The sequence below is a fragment of the Lissotriton helveticus genome, chromosome 12, assembly GCF_964261635.1.
Source record: "Lissotriton helveticus chromosome 12, aLisHel1.1, whole genome shotgun sequence".
NCBI classification, from domain to species: Eukaryota; Metazoa; Chordata; class Amphibia; order Caudata; family Salamandridae; genus Lissotriton; species Lissotriton helveticus.
The window spans coordinates 586,525,675-586,549,496 of record NC_136073.1 but is presented as its reverse complement, the minus strand read 5'-3'; the positions used below and the strand labels follow the sequence as shown (position 1 = coordinate 586,549,496).

The 23,822-nt window shown below is 45.2% G+C and overlaps 1 protein-coding gene across 2 annotated transcripts in view; it reads left to right on the top strand.

Moving 5' to 3' along the window:
- The window catches only part of PRCC (proline rich mitotic checkpoint control factor), a 216,835-nt gene that overhangs the window by 155,587 nt on the left and 37,426 nt on the right, over positions 1–23,822 (top strand). The window lies entirely within an intron of this gene.

Sequence of the window (23,822 nt, the reverse complement as noted above, 5' to 3'; positions counted from 1 at the left end):
GTTGCAGGTTTGGCTGAGTAGTAGGCACCTGCAGAGTGAGCTTTTAAGGAGAACGGTCCAGTCCCTTTGACTCCTCTGAAGGAGTTTCACAAAAGTTTTTAAAGTAAAGTGTGACTTACTACCTGAAATGTGTATAATGTTTATTTCGGGGGAAACCCACATAAAACATACATAGAATACATTTACAGCAACATTTCATCATTTCAGTATACCATTTTAAATCAAAAACATTGTACATTTTTATACATAAAATCTTTAAAATGTAAAGTTCTTCAGTTGCTCTCTGTATTACCTGTCAAGCAGGGAATACATATTTTGACACAGAAGAAACAATTTAGTCAGTATTATCTGATCCTAAAATCCGTAGAGCATCACAGTATGTAATTAAAACTATTCTGTAAATGATAAATAAATACACTGGAAATGTCCTTCTATATAAGGCCATAATCTGCAGGAGAAGCAAAGGCATCAACAATCTGCAGGAGCTCGGCATTTATTGCAAAACCTATTCACTAGTTAAATCCCATGCCTGAATTATACTTAAATTGATCTTGCTTGTATTGGTTCTGTACAATTCAAGAACTTCTTGATGACCAAAGTGAATTTAAAATGGAAAATCTTCTAGTCAATTATTATTTCTGAGCCGGTATTGACAGTGTTCTAATCGCACCCCTAAATAATCAGCCGTTTACTTGTTCTAGAACAGAGATCCCCAGCTTCACCGCCCCCCTACCAAAAAATACACTCACCCACTAAAAGACATGTGAGGGTGAAAAGCCACAGATTTGGGTTTTATGACATTTATTTCTAGGCCATACTGTTAATAGGTAATGGAGAAACTATCAAATTTTGGAGGCCCATGGTAGACTTCAATATTATTAGCGTGTCGTTCACAAAGAGTGGAACACGAATTTTCTGACCTTCCCCATTTGGGAGAATCATTGTTACAACCAGAATGCATATAATTCACCCTCTTTATATATATATATATATATATGTAATGAAGTAGGGTTAATACTATTCCTTGTTGGACATCCCCCCCCCCAGTACGATGCTAATGTGATCCATTAATTTCCCCTTTCTGCCCCATCTTACTTGTGCGTAATCAGCACTATAAGGATGTATTATTCTGACACTAAGATAGCATTCCCAAGTCTGAGTACAGACCATCATTATACCCAAGGTATCATGTCAAACACTGCCCTTAGGACAACAAACACAACATACAGAGATGGCCCATGATCATTACAACTACTTCCCATAATATTAGAATAAATCTAAAGACCCGGCAAATAGTACTCGAGTGAGTTCTAACGATTGCCTGAAGGTGTGATAACACATTTTCCCTTCATCCGCTCTTGCACTTTAGCCAATACTTGCATACTAATTATCTTTTGAGCGTTATCAATCAGGCTTATTGGCCTGTAGTTGGTGTGGTTATCCTTGTCTTCTTTCTTATAGATCGTTTTTATTTTTGTACTCCTCTATGACTTGGGTATCTCCTTTCCCCTACCAAAAGCATAGATAGCACATTCAAGAGAAACCCCGATACATCCACCTCACCTGCATACTCTTGTCTTACCCTGCAAAGTATAAAGATTTGTAATTGTTATGAGACCTCGGGTTTAATATAAAAGGTTTCATCCCTTGTTGTTTTAGAAGTGTCTTGTGTGATCGTATGCTAAAATGCCTTGTTGGCCTTCATTCTTTCAGCGGCGACCAGATCAAGGCAATTTACTTCCTCCAATTTCCTTTTGGCTATAATCTTGGCTAATCTACACTCTTCCTGACTGCAGTTATCAAATATTTGTTGCCATACCTGTTAGCTGTAATCAGTTTTAATGTGGCTTGTCTACATGTTTTATCATAACAGGCTTATAGGCTCGTAGCTGTATACTTTAATAGAAGAACCTCATGAGAACTTCAATTAAGGAATTAAAGATGTTTATATTTGGGGCTCCTCCAAGGGCTACCTTCATAAGGATCAAGGCATCAATGACTAAGGAATAAATGTTAGCAATTGTGGTCAAATTTGTCATGATGGTGAGCCACTTGGCACATCATCTATTGTTGGAAAAATATATTGGAGCCTCCTGCGTGTAATTTGCTTTCATACTGTTAACTAGAGGGATGTTCCTCGGAGAGCGGGACAAAGCATTGTGATCTCTATCACTTCTGTTTACTACCATCATGTCATACATATTTCTCCATAGCTGTAGATCAAGTAGTATTTAGTCAATTTTGCTCTCATACATTGCCCTTCTAAAGGTGTATGCAGCTCCCCTATCTGACGAGGGGCAACCGGTCAAAGCCAGCAAGCCCAGAAACAACTTGAGATGCTACCGTTGTCCACTTTTTTAAAGGTGGTAGAGTTAGCATAGGAATGCCCCTGTGCCTATTTATGGTACCACCCTGAAATGTTGAGGTAACTTGCACTTACTAACATAACAAAAACATTGTGAATCGGGTTTTTAGCAAGATGCTAATTTTATGTAAAATGTACTATGAGTCTACGGATTGGATAAAAGGTGTTGTAGAATTCTACTCGCCACTCACTTCTTGCATGGAGACATCTCTCTGGTTGTTTGAGGTTTTACTAGCCACTTCAGCCGTTACTGCATCCATGTTAGATTTACAGATGAAAGATGAAAGTGAGGGATGCTATCTGCACTTGTCTATTTCCTTGAATAGACAAGTGCCCCAAGCAGAGCGAAACCTATTTTGGGTTTCTTGTGTTCTGGTTCAGCGCAGTCCTGACTTGGCAGCTCAAGTTGTATTGTTCCTACTGGAGCAGGGTCAAGACCGATTTGCATATGGCTGGGTCCAAACTGAGGTGGCATGATTGTCAAAAGAAAGATCAGTTGGACTGCGACCATGAGCAATTGCCTGTGGTTAAGACTTATTGCCAGTACTCCTCCCATGACTTTTTGTGTCTTTGCCAAAATGCTTGTGGCCAAGTCTGTTTTCTCCTCCTGCTAGTATATCACTTGGCCTCAGGCATTTTCTTACTAGGAAAATTCATAAGGGTTTTCGTAGCAGTCAAAACCTCCAAATTCCTTGAGCCTTAATTGTAGCCCTGAAACCCTCTTGTGCCCCCTCAGTTCTAGAATATGTTCATGTAAATGATCAGGCTTGCTGGGCACTTTGATTAGCTTTGATGCATAGCTCTTGCACGGACCCCTTTTCTGGGCACTGGATGGTGGTGTGACCAGGTTACTAAGTATTCAGCTTGATTAGAGGGCACCTATCGCAACTCTGGGTGAGAGTAAAAGAGAAGTGAGGCCACCCTGTCCCCTTTACATGTTCCCCTGCATACGAAATGGTATTAAGGCAAAGCCTGTCCAGGAAGCTGTTGGGGGAGGAGAAGAGTCTGCCATGGTGAAGTGGCTGGGTTCCTGAGTGGTGTCTCTGCCATCTCCACAGCTGAGGTCCAATGGGTTTGCTGGCTCATTTTGGCAAGGAAGAGCTTTAGGTGTAAGCTTACAAATAATCAGTGCTGTGGACAAAGCCGTCTTCATGCCCTAATATGCCCCATTCAGCATTGTGAGCATGGATCCGCTAGAGTCTAGGTGTTTGCTAGGAGCACACTGAATTTAGTAGTAGTAGTCATAGAAGATACCTTATTCGGTTTTAAATACCCATCAAAGTGTACACAATATAAAAATGCATTGGTACAATATACAACATGTATGATAGTCACTCATGTATAAAAATAATTATTATATAATACACAAGACCCTAAAATCATAAGATAAAAAGGACATAATTACCAAAGCATATACATAAAACTAAGTTGCTAAAATGCGTAATTCATAAGAACAGTAAATATACTAAACGTAATATATACCGTATTTTCTGGCTTATAAGACGACTGGGCGTATAAGATGACCCCTACTTTTCCTGTTAAAATATAGGGTTTGGGCTATATTCGCCAGCTTATAAAATGACCCCGGCGTATAAGACGACCCCCGACTTTTGAAAAGATTTTCAAGGGTTAAAAAGTAGTCTTATACGCCAGAAAATATGGTAATTTATAAATCCTAGATGTTCTTCCTTGATCTAATCGGCATTCTGAGGTAAATGGCATCTATTTTCAACTAAAATAATTCCAGAGGTATTGGTATGAGGTGGAACAGTAAAACCTTAGTGACCGTGCATAGTGCAAAAAACTGATGTGCAAAAAGCAATCTGACTAAAAAAGATACAAAATATTAGGTAGCCTAGATTTACCACGTCCTCAAACAAGCTGTTTTAAAATCTTAATTCTCCTGAACCAAACAACTTGCAGGTATTTGCTAACCACACATTTTGTGGATATGTCACTTTTTAGAATCCTAAAGGCTGCCAAATGGCTTCTTGTGCCCATATTGCAACAGATGGGCACAATCCATTTGCGGCGTAGGTTACTGTACTCGGAGCAGAAGAGCATTACATGCATCTCGTCCTCTTTGCTTAACCACACGCAGAGCATGTTGCAAGATCTTGATTTGAACGCCATTTGCTTGTGAAAGATAGTAGAGGAAGAGATCCATGTCAAAAGCGTAAAAATAGGCTCCTTGATAGGGGCGGGGATATAAGATCCAAAAACGGCTCAAATATTGGAAATGACTTAAAATCAGAAAACATGTCTGTCAAAGACCCGCTAGGGCTGATTGTTAAATACCTCTCATTTATAAAAGTCCAATAGCGAGCTTTTATCATCTTGAGATCATTTTTACGAATTGCAGTTGGCTCATCTCAATAGCTCTGCATGCAGAGTTTACTCAACCAATCTCAAATAAATGTAACCCAAGGTATATTCCTTGCTCCTGGGATTTTTAATAAGTCTATTAGAGAGACTCTATTAGTTCTGAGTTCTGGTGTAGTCCATAGTTGGATCCAATAGGTTATAGTTTTTAAAACAACCAGATCAGCAATTCTTTTCATTCCTACATCAAAAAACATAGGAGTAAGGGGTGTGCGCGATGGGAGGTCGAGCAATTTCCTAATAAATTTATTTTCCGCTGATGTCTACAGGTGAGTCAACGTATTCCCAGATCTCGGCCCCATATAGTGCTGCGCCCTGGGCTTTTGCTCGATAGACTTCCAGGGTGGGTGAGACTACTCGTGGTGTTCGGTTATAAAAATCTTACAATGGCATTCGATCTATGCTCAATTGTTGAAACACTTTTCTTCAACTGGCTTGTCCACGTGAGGTTATCCATTAGTCTTGCACCCAAATAATCAAAGGTATGTACTCTTTCTATAATCTCTCTACCTGCACTAACAGAGCAACATTTCTTTTTGATCTTCTCATAGACCATATACTTGGTTTTATTTACATTCAGCTCTAATCCTCTAGAGTTACAGAAACTTACAAACTTGTCAATTAAAATCTGGAGACCCATGGGTGTTTTAGAGATTAAAAGAGAGGAATCTTCTTGCCGTTCAGGGCTGGTGAGTCATTCACACATTGCTCTAAAATTGCTACCACGTCATTAATATATATAGAGAATAAAGCGGGTGCCTGAACACAGCCCTGTTGGACTCCTCTTTTAATGGGAATACGTTCTGTCAATTCTCCCTTCGGGCCCCAGCGGACTTGTGCATAATTATTTGTGTGTAGTTTGTTCATTAAATATACTAAATAACTGGGGCCCCCTTTCAATCAAAGTCTGCCATAATCTTTGTCTAGGAATGAAATTGAACGCTGCTCTAAGATCAATAAAAGCCACATAAAGTTTTTGATTTTGTAGAAGAACATATTTCCAATAGAAAATCTAAAAATCTGAACTATTGTGCTAACCTTTATCCTAAAACCAGCCTGGAGGGGAGACAATATTTCATTTGAATTTAGCCAATCGAAAAGTCTTTCCATAATCTGTTTAGAACATTTTTGAGGGGCATTATCGATAAGGCTAATGGGCTTATAATTTGATGGGTTGCTCGCGTCTCCCTTTTTGTGTATTGCTATGATTTCAGCCCCAAGCCAGGAGACCGGTACCATACCCCGCTGCTATTGCATTAGACGGTAGATTTATATATACCGAGCAAATGGTTCTGATTTATATAAGTCTCCCGGAATGTCATCTGGACCAGGAGCTTTAGCAGATTTTAGGGAATTGATCGCTCTACTAGGGTCATCAAGACTAAAAGTAATCGGGGTAATGGGATCCAAGGCTATAGAGGCATCAACACTATAAGTACTAGTACATGGATCATGCAAATCCCCAGACACGTAAAAGGTAGAGAAATGTGACACCCATTTATCAGGTAAGATATTGTATTTGTGTAATTTAAACTTATCTGCATTTGATTCAGTCACAAGGTGCCAAAATAATTTAATGTCATTAATCTTACTGGCATCCAAGATTTTCTGCCAAAGATTATTATCCAACTTCTCTTTACCTTTGTCAGGGCTCCCTTGTAGGTAGATCTTGTTTCACTAATCTTAGCCCGGTAACCCTAATTATAGCCTTTCTTAGCGATGTTTTGGTTATTTTACACCTTTCATCGCACCATTTTTCTTCCTTAATAGGGTTCAAATTCACACTGGCCACCTTCTTATACAGGGCCGCTCTCAGCCCTTCAAATAAGTGTATATATTAAAAATAGGAATTTCTTCCTTGCCGATTACCACATATCCTTCCAAATGCTTAGTGACAAGTCTATAAATCTGCCTATATCGTTCTTGATTAGACATTACGTTTGGCCATGAGACGTATCGGCGATTGTTTGTTACAAGGGGAGAAGGTACAATAGTTGTACAGAAATTTGCTCCTTGTTTCAACAAATCACCCGCCATAGTCGTTTTCAAGGAGTTATGGTCAACATCCGGATGCGTTGCAACTGACATATCAACCAGACGTGGCCATAATCTCAAATCAACACGTATATAATCAATTATACTAGTACAATTTCCTCTTTTGAATGTTACAGATCTGTTGACGTCAGAAACAGTGCACCCTGTACATGCTCTAAACCCCTACTAATTGTTAATGATGCAAATTGTAATGCAAGATTAGAGGGTTTTTTCTTAGGTTCGCCTGCTAATGTGGGCACACCCCATATTTCATCTTCTATCTTGTAATCTCGTTTAGATCCTCAGAAGGCTCAAAAGAGGTTTTAAAATATGCTGCAACAATGGTTTCTGACTTCGCTTGTACTTTATCCATAACATCTTCTAGAAGTGACAAAGTAGGGGATTTGTCAGAGCCCCTTACAGTTCTAACATAAATATTAAAAATAGCTATACTAAATCCTGTTGAAAAGGTGATAGTAACCCCCAGTAAATCACGACTATCAATAATCATTTGTTTAAATGTACTAATGCATCCGTTTCTAGTTAAAAACAAAAGGCCACCAATCGCTCTCCCAAAATATTCTGCTGGTTTTGCATCTATACTGAGAGTGGTATACCCATTTAAAAATACCTTTTCTGTTGCCCAAGTTTCTTGAAGTAAACCGATGTCATATTTTGATATATAGGACAACCATTCCTGGTCAACAAACTTGTGTCCAAGCCCGGCTACATTCCAAGATAATAGTCAAATAGTTGATGGAGAGCAATTTGATCCGCTACACCCGCCATCTAATACACATGTTGGTATTACATTTGGGCCTACCTTCTCACATATGTTAGTTACACCCCCCACCCCCCCTGATTTCTCAATGTGTTAACTATAATCATCCTAGCACAATCCCTATGCTCAGTGGTGGCGTCACAACTCCTCTCTAAATAAGGTATATTGGTTCTAGTTGCCTTAGCACCATCTACGAATTCAATGTTGTTGTCTGTGAGATAATTTACACATGATTCATTTACCCCATTAGCAGTTGTATTGAACCCTTCGTTAACCCCCTGCATGCACCCCACTTCCAGTACATTCTAGTGCAAATCAGAAATTTCATCTGGTGCACATGGGGGAGGCTGACATGGGATCATTTGGGGATTATACAATAGTCAGTCAACCTCTACCAGATTATTTTGATCCGGTACAGACTCCCTGTGGGTCTCAGTTGACGGTGTGATGCCTTCAGTCTTATTCCCAATAGTGTGTTCCCTTAAAGGTGGCCTGTACGCAGTTCAAAGTTGAGCCTTTTGGTCAAGAAAAGTGACTTTACAACAACTTGTATATGATCAGTACACTCTTAATTGAGTACTTGGTGAACTCCAGCACAAGTGTGTGTTTCTAGTTTACCTATACACTGGTAGTGGGTTAAGCCGTTGAGCGTAAGTCCAAACCTGACAGGTACAAGAAAGATTTTTTTATGCTGAGCCATTCTGTGCCTTGCGGGTATAAAGGTTTGGTGAAAAGCACTGATGACTCATGTGGCTGAAAAAGAGAATGCAATAGCTTCAGCTCCTTAAAAAATAAATGAATGGTACGGGCTTGGTGAAGCCTCTGTCTGGCTACCAGCTAAACTAAAAAAACTAAAAGTATTTTTGGAGGACTCTGTCTGGGCCGGTGTTTCCTGGAGTCTTTGAAGTGTAAGAGGTTAAATGAGAAGAACAGTCCAGTAACCTAAGTTCTTCCATGTATCTCCACAGCACTTTTGAAGTTTTGCAGTGAATTTTTACTTCAACGCCCAATGTACTTTTAAACAGGGAGCCGTTTCCAGTGAACTACCGTGTTTTATGGGTATTTCTTCTGTGAGGGGGAGGCAATTTGGAAGGTTGACCTCGAACACAAGCAACCCAATTAAGCCAGAACCGGTCTGGAGTTGCACATGTTCTGTTTCACAGAGGACCTGTCTTAGTAGTTTGTACTGTCCTGTTTCTGTTGGAACAGGACCAAGGTTGATTTGGATATGGCTGGATCCTGAGTAATTTCCAATGGCTGAGGTCAGTTCAAGCATTCCACCTATCACTTTTTTGTATTCCTTAATGAAGTGTCGTAAGTGCGGTGGGAATTGCGTCCCATGCTCACTGTGCCACTGGAGCAAAGCTGCCCTACTAAGCAACCCAGATAGGCCAAAACAGGTCTGAGGGTGCTGTTCTGTTTCAAAATAGACCTGGCTTTGCAATTCGGACTCAACTGTTCCCATTGAGGAAGTACCAGGGCTGATGGGCACATGACTTGGGCCTGTCTGAGGTGGTATGATGGGCAAAAAAAACGAAGGACTGGGGTGGGGCCCCGAGTAAGAATCAATGGTTGAGATGAATTCAAGCATTCTACCATCACTTTTTTGTATTACTTATAGATGAAGCTAAGGCTTTTAAATCCTTTTAATACCAAACAGATAAACTGACTATGAAAATGAATGTGCCAGGTACATTACATTACTAGGCCCAACTGGTGATGTCTGTATTGGCCCACCTGACTACACAAAGTTGTTTCAAGAGGTCATTTAGTGGGGGTTTGAGGAAGATACAGGAGGTCGCGAGGAGTGCTTATATAGGAGCTGTTCTTGGTAATTCATGTCGACAAAGAAAGATGGCGCTAGTCAACTTAAAGGCAGGGATTCAGAAGAATTGTCTACAGTGCATAGGACAATCAACTTAATTTATTTTGAGACACACACAAAGCAGGCTACTTCTTCAACAGCATCTGGTCCAATTAAGAGCAAATCTGTCAAGTCAAAAGGAAGAACAAGACCACTCAAAACCCTATTTGTATCAGAGTGTTTGTAGTGCATTGTTACTGCATTGTTGGAGGTTTTGCCTCTAGACATCGAACGACCGGAGGTTTTCGGCAGTAGGATAGCCCCATGGGTGCCATGGCTTGGTGTATTTCTAAAACACAGCTTGTTTTGATTGCTGCGTGTGTATGGAGATATAGGAGCTGCTCCGTGTGATTCCAGAACAGCAGAGGAGAGTTCTGGAGGTAATCGGGGAAGAGAAAGTTGAGCTTTAGATGCGGCAGACACAACTTTGAGGTAGATTAATGTTGATCTGATCCAGGGCTTTGAATTTCGAGATTCCAACCGGAAGTCCAACAACATCTACTTAAAATGGCATTTGATCCAAATATTTCGTTGGCCCAAGGTTGATGCGATTTTAGCTAACATGTAAAAAGTTCACAAAACAGAAACGTCCATATGTGTGTTACATCAGCACTGCCGTTATTACAAATGATTCAAAACCCATGTCCAGCAAGAAAGAACCACCCTCTTCGTACTTGAAAAGACAACCATAGTAGCTAAGGCTTCTGAGACACAACAGATGGGAAAGGCAACTGATGGTCAGTACTGACCAAGGGCAACTCTCTCAACCTTGTTTTTGAAATGACCAAAACCATTCAGCCGTAACCACCGAGGTCACCCTGTCAAGAAGAGTAAGATGGTCCTTGGCATCGGTGCCACTGAGTGGTCCAGTGTAGCTAAAGGTAGTCTGCGCCATCGTCTGAAGCCTTTGACGCTTTTTACAGGGCAAACCTTTTGTAGACATTCGCCAGCAGGACGCCTTTATCCAGTATTTGGGTGTCTTTCATAGATTCACATGCCTGAATCATTCCCCGTCGTCGAGACGGGAGCCTCCGGTATATAAAAAAGTAATGTCATAGAGACATACATAGAAAAGAATAGGCCTAAAGGTCTCACCTTAGTAGCCTATCCACGTCCTTTTGCAGGAAGGACCAAACAGAGCAGGCCCCAAGGGTCCCACCTTGGTGGCCTATCTGGGTCCTTATGTGAAAAAGGACCAAATAAAGCAAAACAGCCAATCAGCTACTACCTCCTTCTAGAACCTTCCTGCCAGGAGCCCAAGTCTCTCAGATTTTCTACCGCACGTTGTGCTAGGGAGTCTCCACCTGAGTTCTCCTCAGGAATTTCTCTTTTTCTTCAAAAAAACAACTTTAATTGTCTTCTACAGTTATGTCGGATAGTCAGAAAAGAGGTCTTTTCAGGGCTTGTTCCTCCTGCAGCAAGAAGAAACTTCATGTTGAGGATAAACATGAGACATGTTTATATTGCCTCTACCCTCACCACCAGGCAAAGGACTGCAAAATATGTCGGACCTTCTCCAACAAGACCCTCAAGGACCGAGAAGGTCGACTCCTGTTGTGGCTCAACAGGCTCAAGACCAAGACTGATGACTTGGTGTCCGAAGGTGAGAGTGTGTCTGGAGTGTCGCAATTTTCCTTGAAGAGGCCAAGGGTTTCTTCCCCTAGCCCAACAGACACCCCTCCTATGAAGACTCCTAAAAAGTCTCCAGAGGGCAAGCCATCCGTGTCTGGCAAGGACCTGCCTGTCCCCAGGAAGCAGCCGCTAGTCCCGGCGACGACGACAGCGTCGATGGTGCATTCCGCACAGAAAACCGTCTCGACGTCGACGACGACAGTGTCGACGACGACGGCATCATCGGCTTCCTCCTCGACGACGAGGACGACGCCTTCATCGTCGGCGAGTAGACCTACGCCGTCGACCATCCCGGTCACTCCATCGACGACGAAGATATCGTCGTCGACGACGAGACCCTCGTTGAAGACACCGTCGACGAAGTCTACCTCGTCGACGAAGATCACCCCGTCGACGGTGGGAAAGCCGTCGACGACGAATTCATCGTCGACGGTGGGGATTTTACCGTCGACGAAAATGACGTCGATGAAGACACTGTCGTCGCAGCCACCGTCGACGACGAATAAATTACCGTCGACGAAAATACCTACCACGACACCGTCGCTTTCCGCGTCGACGTCTACAGGACCCTGGAAGGAGTCTGCACTCCTGTCCCACGCCATGGATGCCTTTCCACCGCAAGTGAGCCATGTCACAGTGAAAATTACTAAACGGCCTATTACGCCGCAGCAGACCTCGCCCGGTAGGATACAACAACTTCTTCCTCAAACTGACCTGACCGGACCGTTGCCGTGGAACTGATCTGACCGCTGCTGCCCGTTTGAACACAGAGCCTCGCTTCTGCTTTCACCCGGCCTCCCCGTGTCCCAGGTGGGATTGACCGCCCTCCCGCTAAAACAACTTGCAGCACCCGCTTCGCGGGCGCTGCTGCGCGGTGAGTGGCGTGGGGTCGAGGCTGGGGGGGTAGTCGCACTGAAGAGCCTGTCCCAGGAGGAGGGAGCACCGAGGAAACTGCGAGGGAGCGCGCCGCAGGGACTCGTAAGACCAGGAGTCCCTGCGCTGCACAGGTGTGCACGGGCGCGCCCCCAGGAAGACACGCCCCCTGCTTGCAATACCATCTTATTTGGAACAATCTACCGCTCAGCGGGACGCGAGCGGGACGCCGAGCGAAGCCCGGGCAAAGGGCGGGCCCTCTGTGGCCCTCAGGGGCCAGAAGAGGCCGGGCTGGGCCAGTCCCCTAAAAAGTGCCCCCCCAAAAATCTCACAACCGGCTACTACCATCTAACACAGCACCCCCTGCAATGAGGAAAACCGCAAAGAAGACCAGGATGCCCACTCTAAGATCGAGCACAAAAGCTAAATCGGATCAACCACCATCCCTTCCGACCTTAACTGCCATTGATAAAATGCTTAAACAGACTATAGGGGCGGTTTCCGACGCCATAGCTAACACCGAGAGGAGATTATCTTTACCACCTGTAACCATTATCCAAGATACTCAGGAACTACTCCTCAACTTGTCAGAAGAAACTGAGAACTCGGTAGAGGAGACCTACATCAGCCGGCCTATAACTCCACCATCTTTCGCCGACCTCCCCTGTGCCCAGGCCGTCGCTGAAACCAGCAGGGACAGTCCTGGCGCACAATTAAGCAACCAAATAACCACAAAGGACTCAGACGCACACACGGAGGATAAAATGTTGCACAGGGATGGCCGTAAACAAGGGAGGAAAAAAGGTCATGTAAAGTCCAGCAACCATAATCTGGTCACACCCATTACCCCACCTACACCAGGAATTCCATGCTGGATAACCAACATGGTGGTGGATTTGAAATCTGACCTAGAGCATTCCATCACGGTACTGTTAAAGCCCCTTATAGCAAAAATAGACAGATTAACATCATTGGTCAATAACAAGGGGATAAACTTGAAACCTCATCCCGTGCAGGAACGAGACGTGACAAACCCCAAGGCCCCCGCTACAACAAATTTACCGAATGATAAGGCCCCACTAGTGCAAAATGGTGCCCCCAAAAACAACAATGCTAACAACACCAGCGTCACGCAGAAAGGAGCCAAGGAATTTCAGAAGGCCGCCTCCACCCCACAAGCAGGTAAAAATAAAAATAAAAATCAATCATTAAGCGGTAACAGTAAACGTTTACCTAGCTCCTCATTAACACTTGAAGAAAACAAGGCCCAAACCCCGAAGGCAGACCCCAAGACCCTCCCCACTCCTACTGTGGAAACCAACAACGAAAAGAAAACAGCCACACGCTTTCGGACAATTAATCTCCCACCTGAGGCACTACCATTTGTGGTTGTCCTAACTGGAGTGCCCCCATTAAAGGAGGGCCAAAGAGAATCACAAATTGAACTAAAAAACAAATGCGCTCAGTGGCTGCAAACTCACAGGCCCTTACCCCCAAACATCTATGGGGAAATCCTCTCAGTGAGAAGGGGCGAGTGGATTGGCAAAGGCACCAAGACCATCGCTGGAGACATCATTACGGTGAACTTCAGAGACATGACAGCAGTCAACTTCATCTGCAATGTCCCCCCGAGCTATACCCGCTCACAAATCCACCCGGTCCACTTATCGTATTTTTATCCCCTGGCATCCCAAAGGCCCAGGCAGAATTTCATTCAGAACAGAACATCTCATCCGGGCTTCCAATATGGCCCCCCCCAATGGCAAAGGCCAAATCCTGTATTCCCAGTATTTCCTACTTATGATTCCTCTTTGATGCAGTACAACCATTGGAACAGGTTTAGTACTCTCGAAGGGGTGGACTGACAGAGAATGACTTGCTTCCCAACAGCAAATCAAAGCAGGAACGAGCCAAACCTCACATCATTAGGGGATAAAGAGGGAGCAACCCACAGTCAATCTGATCTCATGGACCCTGCGAACATCACAGAAGGCAGGAGTATACCACCAACCAGTACCCGGGGCACAGGGGAGGGGACATACTACGAGAACAAAATCGTCAACACCCCCGGCCTGCAACTAAGCAGGGCCGTCGCACCCATTAAGGATAAACAACTAAGACCACCGAAAGGCGAAGGTAGAGGGATACTCAAGGCAACAACATATGATAACCTACTTATAGCTACCTGGAATATCGCAGGGCTTGCGACAAAGTTCATATCTCAGGACTGGTTCAGCTACATAAGGAAATTCCACATCTTGTGCCTCCAAGAGACCTGGGCTACTGAACCGCACGAATATAGCATGGAGGGCTATAAAAGCTTTTTCGTACCCGCAAAAAAAGCTACCTCAGGAAGAGCGAGCGGGGGGCTTGCGATTTATGTCCATCTAGACATTGAGGGTACCTGGTCCAATACCAAATGGGTCACACGTAACCTTCAGGTACTAAGGTTTACTTCGTCAAGCCTAACCTTCTTGTTAATGAATTGGTATAACACACCGGCCATAACGGAGAAGGGAGCAGCTATAAAAGAACTTGAGACTTGCCTAAACTTTTTATCCAAGACACCAGAACCCATGAATTTAATTTTAATGGGAGATTTTAATTGTCACCTCTGTGAAAATCTGTTACCTGCCAATAATGTCTGGTCAAATTGTACAATCATGAAAGGCCCACACTTCACCCATTCATCAGAGGGCTGGGACCTTGAGAGATTAATGAAAAGGAACAATCTCGCCCACACCATGGATCTTGCCACCTTAAATGAGAGAGGAGAACTTACCCCGACATTCAAAGGCAGAGGCTGCTATTCTTATATTGACTTTGTACTAGTCTCTGTCTATCTAAAAAGATTTATCAGCACACACCTCATAGAGGCTAGTAGCTTCAGCGATCACAATCCGGTGATCATCAAAATGGAAGGATTCCTCTTCACAGCGGCTAAGGGAAAGGTCGCATTGGAAAGAGTGGTAGACCAGGGTAGAAGAATCAAATGGGCCAAAATTGATGGGAACTGTTTCTATAAAAAACTGCTATGTGACGCCTCAGTACCGATCGACAAATGTCTCGACCCCTGCGTAATTGGAGGTGCGGTGGTGAAAGCATTTGAAGAAATCGCGCAGGTAGTAAATAATTCCCTTCGAACCAAGGGAGGGAATAATAACATCTCTTCAAATCCCCGCTGGTTCGACTCTAAATGCACAAAGGCGCTGAAAAACCTTAAGGACAGCCTACATGCCCTACCAAGGGACAAAATAAAGGTGATAAGGAACAGAGCCGAATACAAAAAAGCCGTGAAGGCACGAAAACAGAGTATACAAAACCAGGCCTGGGTAGATTTAAGGGACGCCGCAGAGAGAAAGGACGCTACTGCCTTTTGGAAAGTGATCAATGCCCCATGTTTTCAGGACCAAAGTGCCCCAAAAATTTTGAATACCATCTTACCGGAGCAATGGCAGAAACACTTCCACAGCCTGTACAACCATTCAAATCATACACCCCAAGAGGAGTTTCTGAAGGTCCATCAGCCAACTAAACCAAATTTCACCTTAAAGGAGGTTGAATTGGGAATAACCGGACTAAGTAAAAACAAGGCGCCGGGCCCGGACGGAATACCACCAGACTTATTCCTAAGCAAACCAGAGCTATGGGCCCCGTTACTTACGAGGGTGTTAAATGAGGCAGCGGAGGTAGGCCTCCCCCAGTCCTGGTCAACGGCGACCATAGTCCCTATTTACAAAAAAGGCAACCGGGACGACCCCCAATGCTATCGACCCATCTCACTCATTGATGTGACAGCAAAGGTCTTGGGTCGGGTCATCCTATCAAGATTGCAAGATTGGGCAGAGGAGCACCAAATCCTATCTGAAACCCAATACGGCTTCAGGAAAGGCAGATCCACCACCGACCAATGCCTAAATCTATATCTCCTGATCGCAAAATATACCATCGCCGGGAGGGGGTCGATACATATGGGGTTCATGGACCTCTCCGCGGCTTTCGACCGCGTAAACAGGAAAAAACTCTGGGCCATGCTAATGGATCTAGGCGTGGACCACTCACTAGTTGATACCTTACAAAATTTACACCGTAACACCTCAGCATGCGTGAGATACAGTCAGGAAGGAAAAAAGACCGATTCCTTTAGTTGCAATAGCGGAGTAAGACAGGGGTGTATCCTCGCCCCATTTCTTTTCTCCATTTATATCAACGCATTGGAACAGGACCTTCTTAAACTTAAAGTTGACTCACCCCAAATCGGTCATCGAGCAGTACCTGTACTACTTTATGCCGATGACGCGGTTTTGCTCTCGAGAACACCTCTGGGTCTACAAAGATTAATCGATGGGTTCGTTAAATTTATGGACAAACTGGACCTGGCAACAAACCTGGAAAAGTCCTTTATCATGACATCAGGGAAACCTACAAAAGGATCTTTTTCTTATAACATCGGGTCACACAAAATAGACCAGGTCAAGTCCTTCACATATCTGGGGGTATTATTCGACCACGACTTATCGTTTAAACCCCTGATTGAGAAACACTCGACCAAACTGGCGGCCGCAGTAGGAGCAATTATGGGGTTCGGGAAGAGACTAGGGAAATGGTCCCCGGAACAAATCATGACCTTATACAGATCCATTTGCTGTGCAAAAGTAAGCTATGGAGCGGAAGTGTGGGGCTTTTTGGGGAAAAAAATCCAGCCACTCCAGACGGAAGAAAATAAATTCCTACGAAGAATACTAAAAGTCCCACAGAGTGTCGCGGCCCACATTATACACGAAGAGCTGGGAGAACTCTTCCTGGAGGATAAAATTAAAATTAAACCCCTTCTGGCTTGGGTGAAGGTATGGACCAACCCAGAGGCGGCCCTAACTAGACAAATTATCGAGGATTGCCTCAAAAGAGACAAGGGCTATGCAATCCCCTGGCTGAAATTTGTTAAAGATTCGCTAACAGAGATCGGTTGCTCTGAATATTTTTTTGCCCCCGACTCTTTAACTCCGGAGTGCAAAACCTCGATCAAAAAACTTTTGCTCGCACAGCTGAAATCGACAAGGGCAGAAAAAGAGAGGCTCAAAGCTACCAACCTCGCTTACAACAACCTTACCCCGAAGCAAGGTATGGAACCTTATCTAAGGGTCATGCACAATGCGCAGGATCGCTACCTCATAACCCGATTTAGAATCAATATGCTACATCACATCCTTGCAGTACCATCTGGATTTACTCGCACAGTGGAGGAGAAGGGTACCTGCGGCTGCGATCATAGATCTCCGCAGGATACCCTTCATTTTGTCCTACTGTGCCCACTCTACGCGATACCAAGACGTAAGTTCCTGGTGGGTATTTTGAAGGAGCAAAGATTTAAGCAAGCGAAACGGGCGTTGAGATTCCTAATGGAAGCAGAGGACGCTTATACTTTATTCTGCACGATAAATTTCATTCGGATCGCAACAAGACTGAGGACCACCAGAGACATTGTCCCTTAAAAAATTGCATTGAACATTTAAATTCACTAAAATTATCCTGTTCCTCCCATTAAGTATATAAAATCTTAAACATTTATATCTTTTAGACTAAATATTTTTTAAAAACATTGTTTTAATTTGTGAACGTTGTATTTGTGCTTTTATGGTGTCTTTTTAAGAACCGAATAAAGTTTATAAATTGAACTTCTTCCGACCTGTCTACTACAAGGTCAGGAGTCGGACGAGGATTCATTTACGCAGGCTACTAGTCCATCGGACCTAGTCCTGAAATGCCAAACCACAGACGAGGAGGAACACCTTCTACAACAATCGGTTCAACCTCCATCCCAGACACAGATTACTCCTATGGTGTGTCTCCCCGCTTCCATCGTCTCGGACCTACAATTCCTCATTAAGGATTATAAGGAAAGGTTCCCGGAGAAACACTCTGCGCCCGCACTTCCAGCAGCACAGGCGCCAGTTCCTTCATCTCGCCATAGACCCACTCCCCTGGTCATTGAAAAGACACAGGTACCAATTCGGGACGCTCCCTCATCTGACGAAGAGGAGAGGGAACAGGAGGAAGGTGAAGTCGATGACGACCAGTCGGACCCGGATGCGGACCAGGACTATGTGGCACATTCTCCAGCCTCTCCGGATCCACAGACCTCGGAGTCTCCACCCGCAGACATTGGTGGATTCCACAACATCATTGAGCGGGCTGCCAAGAGGTTCCATATGTCCATGGAAACCCAGGAAACTGAATGCTTCCTTTATGACTTCAAGGAGCCCACTAGGAAGACGTCCAGGTCAATCCCCATAATTGATTATATCTGGAAGCAGGGCAAACAAATCATGCAAGCACCTGCCTCTATACAGGTGGTAGTGCCCAGGCTTGATAAGAAATACAAGGCCACCTCCACAGCGCCGGCATGCCTGACAGGTCACCCCAAACCAGATTCCGTGGTGACTCAAGCGGCGCAGAAGAACTCACGAAATCCAGCCTCGCCTCTATCGACGCCACCCGACAAGGAGGGCAGAAAACTGGATGCCGTTGGCAAACGCTTTACTACCACTTCGGCCATGACGGTAAAAGTGGCTAACTCAATAGCTCTACTAGGCCGTTACAATTGCCAACTTTGGGCGGACATTGCACCCTATCTTTCAAATCTGCCGGAGGATGTCAGAGAGGAGGCACATTCACTTCTCTTGGAAGGACAGACCTCTGCCTCAGAGCTCATCGATTGTGCCATTGATGCCGCCATGACTGGTTTCCGGCAACTGGCAGGGGCTGCCGTCCTGAGGCGACAGGGCTGGCTCAAGGCCACCACTTTCCGCCAGGAGGTGCAAACCAGGATCTTGGATATGCCCTACGATGGCCAGCATCTGTTTGGTGAACAGATTGACGCGGCCCTTACCACCATCAAAAAGGACACGGATACCGCCAAGGCGCTGGGTACATTACAATTCCGGACCCAGTCCTTTCGTGGCAACAGGGGAAGAGGCCAACCTGCATACAGAGGTGCCTATCAAAATAGGTCTTCATACTCATATTCCCAGTCCAAGCCGCAGTTTCAACAGCGACAACCCCAACAGGGAAGACAGTCTTCCTACGGCAAATCCAATTATCGAGGAAAGGGACAAAAACGACCTGCTGGCAACAGACAATGACTTGTCTCCCTGGCTAGCCCCTCCACCACTACATTCTTTCAGACTTGGAGGGAAACTGAAATACTTCCATCAAAATTGGCACGCTATCACAACAGATCGGTGGGTGCTCCAACTCATTCGATTTGGACATTCCCTAGAATTCACCTCTATCCCCCCAACAACACCTCCGTGCCAACGATCACACAGGCACCTACGATTACTTCTTCAGGAAATAGCTTCCATGCTGCAGAAGGCAGCGATAGAGAGAGTTCCACGGGCCCACAGGAATCAAGGTTTCTACTCTCACTTCTTCCTACTCCATCAAAAAGGAAAGAAGTGGCGACCTATCCTGGATCTCAGGGCACTCAACGTGTTCCTAAAGAAACAATCGTTTCGTATGGTGACTCTGCAAGAAATCCTTGGTCTTCTGGAGAAAGGGGACTACATGACGTCCTTAGACCTTCAGGACGCCTACTACCATATACCTATTCTCAAAGGGCACAGGAAGTTCCTCAGGTTTGCGGTGGCAGGACAGCACTACCAATTTCGTGTCCTTCCATTTGGCCTCAAATCGGCCCCGAGGATATTTACCAAATGCCTATCTCCAGTGGCGGCATTTCTTCGTCAACAAGGCCACCAGGTGTTTCCATACCTGGACGACTGGTTGGTGAAGGCACCGACAGCGGCCTCCGCAGCCTCATCCTCCAGCGCCTGTCTGGATATTTTCCACTGCCTGGGACTGACTCTCAACACCGCAAAGTCGACTCTGGAACCCACCAAGGTCATTACGTTCCTTGGAGCGACTCTGGACACGGAGCGTGTCAAGGCTTTCCCCTCTCAGGAGAGAAAACTCAAAATCATCTCATTGGCCAAGGCAGTGGCTTCGAAGAAGAATCTTCCGGTCCGCACGTTCAAGTCCCTCCTTGGCATGATGTCTTCGTGCATACTGCTCATTCCACACTGCCGCCTGAAAATGCGTCCGCTTCAGGAGGCACTGACAAAGCAGTGGACCCAAGCAACAGGTTCTTTCGAGGACCGCATACGAGTCACTCGACCCATTGTCAACCATTTGCAATGGTGGACATCACTCCACCATCTGTCAAAGGGTCTGCCGTTCCTGCTCCCAGCAGAGCCACACGTAATAACTACGGATGCGTCCCTGGAAGGCTGGGGAGCAGTTCTCCAGGAACTTCAGATCAATGGCAAATGGACGACACAGGAAACAAAGCTCCATATCAATCTGTTGGAGTTAAGAGCGGTCTTCCTAGCTCTACAGGCGTTTCTTCCACGCATTCGTCATTCCCCAGTGCTCGTCAGGACGGACAACACCACGACGATGCACTACCTGAACAAACAGGGGGAGACACGTTCGATCTCGTTATCACGAGAATCGCAAAATATCTGGAACTGGCTTCTGGAACATGGAATAGCGTTGAAAGCGGAGTACGTCCCGGGCAAGGACAACGTCTTGGCGGACGCACTAAGCAGGGAGAAGTCTCCTTCCCACGAATGGGAACTGGACATGGAGGTGCTGGACCGTATCTTCGAGGAGTGGGGCACACCGAACATAGACCTCTTTGCCACCAGAGAGAACGCCAAATGCCCAAGCTTCGCAAGCAGGCATCACCACTCAGGAACCCTCGGGAATGCATTTTCCATCGCATGGCGCAACGTCTTTGCGTACGCCTTTCCGCCATTCCCACTGATACTCAGGGTTCTCAGGAAGATGAAATCGGAACCCTGCACTCTGATCATCATTGCTCCGTCCTGGCCGAGGCAGCACTGGTTCACGGAGCTTCATCGCCTCTCTGCCCGGCCCCCTCTTCGCCTGCAGCAGTTTCCGGCCCTGATCACGATGTCTCAAGGGCAGGTTCTCCACCCGAACCTGAGCTCTCTGAAGTTGTCAGCCTGGCTCCTGAATACCGCGAATTCAGCCACCTGAACATCCCGCAGGATTGCAGAGATGTCCTTGCGAAGCCTAGGGCTGTCAGCACTAACAAAACCTACTCACTAAAATGGAAGCGATTCTGTTCCTGGTGTGTGGATCATGGCTTGCACCCCTTCCATGCCACTCCACAGCAGCTGCTGCCATACTTGTTACATCTTGCGCAATCAGGCCTTGCGCACACATCCATCAAAGTGCATCTAGCGGCGATTTCAAGGTTCACAAGGACGGCTACAGGCCCATCTTTGTGGGCGGACAGACTCATCAAACAATTCCTAAAAGGCCTATTCAGGTCCTTTCCACGACCGAGACCTATTCCTCCATCGTGGCACCTCAATGTGGTTCTTCATCAGCTCATGAAGCATCCCTTCGAACCCATCCATAAGGCTGAGATCAAGTTCCTCTCTTGGAAAACGGCCCTCCTCCTGGCACTCACCTCTGCCAGAAGGGTCAGTGAATTGCAGGCTCTATCCATTCAGGATCCTTTTCTTCAATTCAGAGAGGACAGAGTCATTCTGAGGACTAACCCTCGCTTCATTCCAAAAGTCCCCTCGGACTTCCATCTTAACGAGCCAGTGGTGCTTAGATCGTTCTTTCCGAATCCTACCACGGCAGCTGAAAGAACTCTACATTCTCTAGATCTACAGAGATGTCTTAAATTCTACATTGATAAGACAAAACACTTTCGAAAGTCATCCCAGCTCTTTATTGCCTTTAGTAGACCAAGACTGGGCATGCCCCTGACAAAGCAGAGCATCTCAAGATGGATCTCTTCTGCGATCACCTTTTGTCACGACAAGGCCGGACGGCCTTTAGACTCACGAGTCAAAGCTCATTCGACTAGAGCCATGCCCACGTCTGCGGCGCTGTTCGCTGGAGTGCCGATATTGGACATCTGCAGAGCGGCGACATGGAAGTCCCCGCACACCTTCACCAGGCACTACTGCCTGGATACTGAGCTGATGAAGGATGCAGCAGTGGGCCGAGCAGTGCTTCGCCATCTATTCCAGTGAGGTGAGCCCTACTACATCCCTCCATCCTTTACGGGTATGCACATTCTCTTGTATTTCTATGACATTGCATTTTGTGATTTATAGTCATGTGATATGTATTATCTACATGCTCGTACCTGATGTTCATACAGAATGTGCATTATGTATTGCTCGCTACTCTGATTCAGGCATGTGAATCTATGAAAGACACCCAAATACTGGATAAGAAATGCGTTACTTACCTGTAACTGCAGTTATCCAGTATTAGTGTCTTTCATAGATTCACATGCACCCTCCCGCCTCCCCTGGCAGGGCTCACCTTTCTCTCTAATGAGTTTACGCCTACTAGCTTGGTGCGTACGAAAATCTGAGAGACTTGGGCTCCTGGCAGGAAGGTTCTAGAAGGAGGTAGTAGCTGATTGGCTGTTTTGCTTTATTTGGTCCTTTTTCACATAAGGACCCAGATAGGCCACCAAGGTGGGACCCTTGGGGCCTGCTCTGTTTGGTCCTTCCTGCAAAAGGACGTGGATAGGCTACTAAGGTGAGACCTTTAGGCCTATTCTTTTCTATGTATGTCTCTATGACATTACTTTTTTATATACCGGAGGCTCCCGTCTCGACGACGGGGAATGATTCAGGCATGTGAATCTATGAAAGACACTAATACTGGATAACTGCAGTTACAGGTAAGTAACGCATTTCTTATGTCTGATCCATCCCGCATGAGATGTGGAGCAGACAAGACGGGTTTAGCATTAAAAGGCAAGTGGCCACCGAGGAAGCCTAAGCAGCATCGATCCTACTAGAATGAGAACGCAGCTTTTTGTGGGACTGTTACAAACTCACATGGTGCACACTGGGAGTTGCCAGGTGACCAGGCAAATGCATTGAAATGTGTTTTGTGCCATTCAGTTGTATACTCCAGGGTATACTGCACCCTTGCCTACATTCCAAGAAGGGAGTGACAATGGTGTGTCAGATACGTGGGAGTGTGCTAAGCATCCGTCCGATCATTCCCTAGACATTACTCCATGTTTATGCAAGCAAAAGAGGACAGAGCGGTCTCGTTTCCTATCTATTTTCTGCCAGGTACGGGATTAGTGGAATAAGTGGAATAAGAAGCGTTATCAGTATAGTGTGCATGTGAATCCACAACATACATGTTGTATACGGAAAAAGTTATTTCCCTGAGACAATTGATTTGCAGCACGTGTTAATGATTCACATTGCACCATATGACTTGGTTTAGAATCTGCACGCTGCATTCCGAAACGGAAAGGGAAGCGAGCGCATAACCTAAACGGATGTTTTTTTTGGTTTTTTTAATTTTATTAATGGTTTTTTATAATTACTCACATAAGGAGTTTCTGTGGATGTGGTCGTGCGTAACCTAGAGACTTGGCAAAGGAAAACCAAATAGCATATTCCAAACAAACCACTAGATGGCAGGACAGTGCTTAGCATGGAAAAATGTAACATGCTGTAAAATAGGTGGTTAACGGGCAAAAAAACTGTTCCTTCTTGTCATCCTAAAACTGTGGCGCGCGACTTATTTTGGGTACACGTTGCGTTTGGAGAACTTTGTTCTCCAACAGAACAGAAGCATATCGAACCTTCCTTTCTTTGAGAAACAGCAAAAACTCCTGTTCTCTTCTCAAGTGGTCTTCAATCCTTTCCTCACATACCCTGAGGCCTGATCCACCTTGTTAACTCCCATTAAGCTCTGCTTAGCACTTGTACCTTTTGACTGACGATTTTGGAATTGAATGTAACTTTGTCTCTTAACTATGTTGCAAACGCTTGTTGCAGTAAGACACGACCCATGTGGCGCCG